We start from the raw sequence: 8,298 nt of genomic DNA on the forward strand, positions 1-8,298 counted from the left end.
GGATTAGCCAAGTGAGCCACGGCGCGGCCCCTCTTTTTTTCTTTTTTTAAAGATTTTTTTATTTACTCAAAATGTAGAGTTACAGAGAAGGAGAGGCAGAGGCAGAGGGAAGTCTTCCATCCACTGATTTCACTTCCCAAATGACTGTGACAGCCAGCCGGGATTGGGTTAGACTAAAGCCAGGAGCCGGAAGATTCTTCCAGGTCATCTATGTGGATGCAGGGCCCAAGCACTTGGGCCATTATCTGCTGCTTTCCCAGGTGCATTAGTAGGGAGCTGGATGGGGAGTGGAGCAGCCAGGACTCCAACAGGCATCCATATGGGATGCCAGCACTTCAGGCAGCAACTTACCCCCACTATGCCACAGCAGATAATCCCTAGTATTTGTCCTTCTGTGTCCACCTTATTTCACTCAACATGATGTTCTCTAGTTGCATCCATTTTGCTGCAAATGGTAAAATTTCATTCTTTTTTATAGCCTAATAATATTCCATTGTGTGTGTATACTTTATTTTGTTTAACCATTCATCTGATGATAAAGAAATACCTTGCTTGATTCCAAATGGTGGCTGTTGTGAGCAGTGCTGCTATAAACATGGTAGTGCAGGTATCTCTTTGATACATTATGTTCAAGTCTTTTGGGCACATACCCAGTAGTGAGTATGCTGGATCATATGGCAAGTCTATTCTAGTTTTTTTAAGAAATCTCCACAGTGTTTTCTTTTCTCTCTCTCTCTGCTTTTTGGTACTAAACACTTTAAATTTCAATAGCTCATTGCTATTACCCAGAAACACAACTAGTTTTATAGATTGGTCTTGTATCTTGTGGCCTCACTAAATTCATTTATTAGCTGTGATACTTTTTAAAGCCTCTCTGAGACTTTTTTTTAATTGTTAAGCAAAGTTTAATGAAGAGAGCACCCCTGATCCACACTGTTTTCCACAGTGGCTGCACTAATTCACATTCCCACCAACAGGGTATATGTGTTTTCCTTTGTGTACATCCTCTCCAGCATTTTGACTCTCTGTGCTTTGGATTTTAGCCATTCTGACAGAGGTGAGGAGCTGTTTTCTTGAGGTCTTGATTTGCATTTCCCTGATGCCTAGTGATGTTGAAAATTTTTTTATATTTGTTGTCCATTTGTGTTTCTTCTTTTGAGAATTGACTATTGAGATCCTTTGTCCATTTCTTAACTGGATTAGCTGTTTTCATTGTTGTTGATATTAACCCTTTGTAAGATAGGTAGCTTTTACAATTCTGATTCCAGATTTACTGAGATCCTGGTTGAAATATATGCCATTGTTTACATGCAATTGTGCTTCTACATAACAAAAGAATTCTTTCATTCTTCTGTTAGGGTTTTCCTGAGAAATGGAATTAAGAGGATGTGTGGAGACAGAGAGACAGAGAGGCTCACGCAACTGTGGAGGCTGGTGAGCCTGAAATCGGCAAGGCAGGTCAGCAAGCCACAAACCTGGCAAAGAGTTGCTGCTGTAGCTGTGAGCCTGAAGGCAGGCTGCAGGCAGACTCTTCTTTCTCAGGGGATCTCAATCTGTTTTTCTGAAGGGCTTCACTGCATTAGATGTGGCCCGCTCACACCAGCAATAGTATCTGCTTATTTAAAAAGCCTACCTCTTTAAATGTTAATCGCAAATAGCCTGTGTCTTCACAACAATGTCCCCACTTGTATTTGGTCAAACATCAAGTTGATACAAATTTTACCATTAAGATTCTCACTGTAACATGAAGTGAGTGATACTGATATCAGATGACAATATCTTGCTTGTAATCTAAAGTTTCAAAAGTTTCTTTTCCAAGTACTCAAACACTTTTTTAAGAAAGTTTTTATTTAATGAATACAAATTTCATAGGTACAGTTTTAGGAATATAGCAGTTCTTCCCTCCGTACCTGCCCTCCTGTCCCCACTCCTGTCCCACCTCCTACTGTCTCTCCCATCCCATTCTTCATTAAGATTCATTTTTAATTAACTTTATATACAGAAGACCAACCCTATACTAAGTAAAGATATCCACAATTTGCACCCACACAGACATACAAAGTATAAAGTACTGTGTGAAGACAAGTTTCACAGTTAATTCTCACAGTACAACTCATTAAACACTTTCATTGGTCAAATAGGTCTACACGTTCCTGATTATGTAAATTTATTTTATATTCCCTTCTGTTTTCCTATGATATTAATTTTAATTGGTAATATATTTTGAAATAGCTAAAGCATAGAGGTTTCTGCAGAAGGATTTCCTTTTTCCACTCACCACAGTCTCCTGTGTTTCACTCCCTAGCATTATGTGCCACTGTTAAAGTGTATACTTCCAAAAAAGCATGGGTGATTAATATGCTGATCTCAGGAAAGCCAAATTATACACAAGCTCTATCATTTTGACTCTTGAACATCTGCATCCATCTACCTGGAACTCTATAAAAGACCAAAAAGGAAACAACTATTTTACTGCAGTGCCCTGGTTTGTTTCTCTGCACAATTGGACAGAGCTTCTGGAAAGAACTGAGAGGACTGGCTTATTTCAGATCCATGTTTTTCTCTAAATTGTAGCAAACTTTCTTCATGCTAAATGAAATATCTAATACAAACACTTTAAATATTTCCAATTGAATTAGTTTCAAATTTTTTTCAATGTGATCATGACTCTTTATATTTTCGAAATGCATAGTAAAATATTTACTGAGAAAATGGGAAGATGTTTGGAATAATAGCTGAGGCTGGATGGTAAGTACATGAGGATTCTTTATTCTATCCTATACTTTTTATGTAGATTTGGAAATTTATAACATAAAAATGTAAAAATTTCCACATGGCACATTGTTATTTTGCTAGTAATTAAAAAGTGAAATAGGCAGGGTAGACATTTGGCATGTAGCAGTGAAGATGTTCCTTGAGAATTCTGGCTCCACTCACTCCCAGTTCCAGCTTCCTGCTACTGTGTACCCTGGAAGGCAGCAGGTGATGGCTCCAGTAGTTGGTCCCTGACAGCCATGTGGGGGACCCCTACAGAGTTCCTGGTTCCTGGCTTTGGCCTCACCCAGTCCTGGCTGTCACAAGCATTTGAAGAGAGAACAGCAGATGAGAGATCTCTCTCTCTCTCTCTCTACCCCTCTCTTTCTGTCTTTCAAAGAAATAAAGAAAGAAATACACACACACACACACACACACACACTATATACATAATGAAAACAAAAAATGCACTTTTTTGAAAAAAAGTGAAACAGGAACATATGTTTTGCTGGCAACCTATTTCTTGAATCTACAATTAGTGCATGTCAGTTTATATTTCAAGAGCTATGTGATTATAGTTTTGTTTTGACATTGCTTTTTTTTTTTTTTTTTTTTTTTTTTTTTTTTGTTAATGAAACAAAGAAGCCTCAGAGGCAAGCAGCAGCTTGTTCTCTTTCCTGGCTAAAGGGGTCTGATCAAAAGGGGTCTCCACAAGTTCTTTAAAACCATTTGAGATCTTCCTATGAACAGAGCCACTACAATGCTCCATGTGCCACTACATGCTCCACACGTGCCATCAGACAAAAGCTCACTGGACATCATCATCATCAAAGAGGTCTTCAAAATCATTGAAGCAGTCTGCATGAACTGCCTTTTCAATGGCTTCCAAGTGCATCAGGAGTCCGGAGCTGTCTCCCTCCCCGTTCAGGTCCACGTAGGGTGCTGCAGGCTCAGGAAGCATCTTGTCTACAGCCAACTTCATCTTGGGCCTCTAGCACTCTCCGATTATAATTACTGATCTTGCATTTGCCTGGAGACTGGTATCTATTTCTGTTGATGAACAAGCTGCTCCCTTTAAGGAGGAGGGCAAACATTTTCAATAAAAGCACAAATCCTTAGGCTTGGGAATTCAGCAAGTAACTGACCAGAAAAAGTTCCTTTAATAATATTCAACACTAAAACATTTACTCGGAGAATTAATGAACACTCAGGGAATTGGAAAGGACAGCCCTTTATGGCAACTACCCATGTTTTGAGAGTTGCTCCTTCCTTCCTCCTCCCTGACCTCAACACTGTCTCCACTGCGGCCTCAGGGAAACTTACAAGACATAAAGAAGAAAAAAAGAATGTCCTTATCTTTTCTTTCCATAATTAAACTATAAGGTTATGGAAGGGTGAACTTTCTTTAGTGACTCTTTCTATGAACAATGACCTAAGAGGAATAAGTCACGTGCAACCTTGTATAAACAAGTATTCAATGCACATACAAGTTCATTTAACAGATTCTTTTCTCAGAGTTTGAACTTGGATCTCATCATTGCTGATTGTTTCTGCTGTATAGTTCCATTTGCTGTAAGTGACAGATAATACACTGGATCACTACAGAAAAATTTATACCATCCAAATATTTTGAGTAATTTTTTTTACTAACAATTTTCTTCTTAAACTCTATTTTTTTAAAGATTTATTTATTTATTTTTATTTGAAAGAGTTCCAGAGAGAGGTAGAGCCAGAGAGAGAGAGAGAGAGAGAGGTCTTCCATCCGCTGGTTCACTCCCCAATTGGCCGCAACAGCCAGAGCTGAGCTGATCTGAAGCCAGGAGGTCTCCCACACGGGTACAGGGACCCAAGGACTTGGGCCATCTTCTACTGCTTTCCCAGGCCATAGCAGAGAGCTGGATCAGAAGTGGAGGAGCCGAGACTTGAACCAATGCCCACATGGGATGTTGGTACTGCAGGCGGCGGCTTTACCCACTGTGCCAGAAAGCCAGCCCCTAAACGCCACTATTAATATCATCTGGTTGTTGTTTTTGTTTGTTTGTTTGGTTGGTTGGTTTTTTTTTTTTTTTTTTTTTTTTTTTTTTTTTTCTTGACAGGCAGAGTGGACAGTGAGAGAGAGAGAGACAAGAGAAAGGTCTTCCTTTTACCGTTGGTTCACCCTCCAATGGCTGCCGTGGCCGGCACATTGCATTGATCCGAAGGCAGGAACCAGGTGCTTCTCCTGGTCTCCCATGCGGGTGCAGGGCCCAAGGAGTTGGGCCATCCTCCACTGCACTCCCGGGCCATAGCAGAGAGCTGGCCTGGAAGAAGGGCAACCGGGACAGAATCCGGCGCCCCGACGAGGACTAGAACCTGGTGTGCCAGTGCCGCAAGGCAGAGGATTAGCCTATTGAGCCGTGGCGCCAGCCCAATATCATCTGTTATATGTGTGTAAAATCAAATCTTCTCTCTTTTCCCCTAAATACACAGCTCCTGCTGACCTAATGGTTTTCTATTTTCATCTTATTTATAACCCACTGATGTTTCTTACCAGGAATCTTTGGTTTAATCCGCAAAACTCAAATCAGCCATCTGAATCCATTGCCAGTGATGAAGTATTATTGCTTTAATGTCATTATTCAATCATGGAAGTATTTTCTATATACACATTCATTTTAAAATTATGTATAATAAAATTCTCCAAGGCGCTCAAATTGTACCCCATAATCATTTTTTTGTGTGTGTTTCAAAATACTCTGGATATATTGCCAAAGTACATGGACCTTTTATAAAAATTTTAGTCTCATTTCTTAATGAGTTTAAAAAGGATAATTTGGAAATTTATTACATTTCTTGCCCCCCTTTACTTTGTCATCAAGACTGGCTGCACATTCTTTGAATTGCTGTAAAGAATTGGCTGTCTAGACACAATAAAATATGAACACAAGGCTTACTTCAAGTAAATCACTAACTTGTGTTACCCAACAATGAGCAGAAAGTTTTTTCTAACACCTTTTCTTTGTTTCCTTGAAGGAATCTAGGAACTAGAAACCACATTCGTTTCACATTTTTGTGCTATCTTTTCCACTCCATGAAGTTTTAAAAGAGAAACTACTGGAATAAGCATTAGGCTATTGTTACAATGCCCAGATCCCATATGGGAGTGTCTGGGTTCCATTCCTTGCTCCCACTAACGACTCAAGTTTCCTGCCAGTGTAGACCCCGGGAGGTAGCAGTGATGGCTCAGGTAATTGGGTTCCTACCACCCACGTGCAGACCTGGATTGCATTCCTGGCTCTTAGCTTCAGCCCTGGTCATTGTGCACATTTCAGATAGTGAACCAGCAGATGAAAACTCTGTCTCTCTCTCCCTGTCTCTCTATCTCTCTATCCCTATCTCTCAAAAAAATGCAGAAGTTGATCTGAATTGGCTTATGTCAATACATCCTACATGGATAAATTTATACACGATATGCAATATAAACTTTGCTGAATGAATCCAGAATCAAAGATATCACTCGTTTCCCAGACCTGCATTTGGCAAACCTCAGTCCAATCCCTTTTCGATTGCTACAGTTTCACAGCCTATTTAAGGTAGAAAGACTCAGCTACTCATTTAATAAATGTGGAACCCAAGGCCTAAGTAGAAAGAATTGTAGCCAGACTCTGGATGATGTTGGCTCCACACAGATCTTTTTCTTAAGAAAACTGAAGCTATCTAAGAAACTTATTTTCTAGAATTGAAAACATAGTTTTATATGGTGGAAACATGTATATCTAAATCATTTGCCTCGTAGGAACTCCTTAAAAACAGCAAAGCCTTCAAAATTCAGGTCTCCATCTGTTCCTTTTGGTAAAAGTTATGGAACACTCACAATCTTTGTTGTGGTTAGCCATGACAGAAACACAGAAGCATGCCTCATACTTTCTCTGAAAGGTTTTTTTCAGTCCACATGGAAATTCCTTCAACCAAATGACTGATGCTAATTTTGTGTTGCTCTATTGGTTTTACTTGTTTGTTAATACAATAACATTCAGATCCTACTGTCTCGAATGTAGACATACCAGGAGAGATTTCTAGCTCCATGTGCAGCTGATTACTCTCACATCCCCACTCCAAACAACTCAGTAAGACAATGTGACACTTGGCTACTGGGAAGGACAATCAAAAATTTCATCTTCATTTGTTAACACGAATTCAAAAGTAAACTGGGATGTTTAGGGCTATCACTAGTGTACTAAACTTAATGTGAATTTTCTTAGTATCAAAACTCAAAAATCATTTATATAGAATCTTCAGGGAAAAACTTCCCCCAAAAACACACATACAAACACACATTCACACCCTTCGCTTGCCCACAATGTTTCAGACATGACATCTGAGGCTCAGTCCCAGAAGAGCTGAATGATGTCCTTAGCGACTTGAGGGTTTAGCAGACTGACCTCCTGTACTAGGAAATTTCATGCCTTGAAATATTATATTTTATTTTTTTAGTTTATACCACATTTTCCATTGACTGCATGATATGTCCCTGTTTTAATATAAATATTATGTCTCAAATAACTGAGAAGTGACCAAAATTGATATTACAAGAAGAGACGTGACCTGTGGCTTCACATACACAATAACATGGGTCGTGGTCACTTAGTTTGAGAGTCAGGAAGTACAAAATGTACTTCTGAGAAAAATCAAGCTGAGATTTAACAGAATCTGCCTAAGAGTTAACCCTAGTTCCACTAGACATCCAATTTAGACCAAATACTCTTAAGGCCAGAGGATGAGGTCTTCCAAAAAGCAGCAGTAGAGTTTGGGGCAGACAAGTGGCTGAACATTAGGGGAATCATTAATTCTTGTTTTCTAAAGGTTTTTTTATGTATTTGAAAGGCGGCGTGACAGACAGAGACAGAGTACTTAGAGTGCTTCCATCCACTAGTTCACTCCCCAAATGGCCACAACAGCCAGGACTGGGCCAGGTCAAAGCTAGGAGCCTGAAACTCCATCCAGGTCTCCCATGTGGGCGGCAAGGGCCCAACTACTTGGGCCATCATCTACTGCCTTCAAAGATGCATCAGTGGGAGCTGGACGTTGAGCAGAGCAGCCAGGACTTGAACCAGTACTTCAGTATGGGATGTTGGGGTCAGCATCTCAAGCAGAGGCTTAACCCCCTGTGCCACAGCACTGGCCTCATCTGCTTTTCTTCCACCCCTTCTGAGGTTGAGGCACTGAAATTAATAACTAGCTAGAAATACAAGGACTGATAAATTATAGTTCCTACCCAAAGAAGCATACAAACTAGAAATTCTCAAAGTGAAAAGTAAAAAGGTAGGGAGACATACTAAGAGTGCTAGAATTGAGGAGAGTCACAGGAACTCAGGTCGGGGCAAAGGAAACAGAAAGAAAAGTCTGTCAGCTTTGTCTTTTCCATTGCCTTAAGAGATTTAAGTATTGTTTTATATTTCTGGAGATAAGCGGCTCAGAAAAAAAATTGAAAAATGCAGATTTGTTACTTTCTCCAAATTCAGTCTTAGTTGTGAAGATGTAATATCTGGCTTATTTCAACAAGAT

At 39.8% G+C, this 8,298-nt stretch overlaps 1 pseudogene; it reads right to left on the reverse strand.

Annotated features, from left to right (window-relative positions):
* Positions 1-3,562: 3,562 nt before the first annotated feature.
* LOC100355871 (COP9 signalosome complex subunit 9 pseudogene) lies at positions 3,563-3,736 on the reverse strand (annotated as a pseudogene).
* Between the last annotated feature and the right edge of the window lie 4,562 nt (positions 3,737-8,298).

The sequence above is a fragment of the Oryctolagus cuniculus genome, chromosome 5 (assembly GCF_051225735.1).
Source record: "Oryctolagus cuniculus isolate XC-2025 breed Fujian yellow rabbit chromosome 5, ASM5122573v1, whole genome shotgun sequence".
Lineage (NCBI taxonomy): Eukaryota > Metazoa > Chordata > Mammalia > Lagomorpha > Leporidae > Oryctolagus > Oryctolagus cuniculus.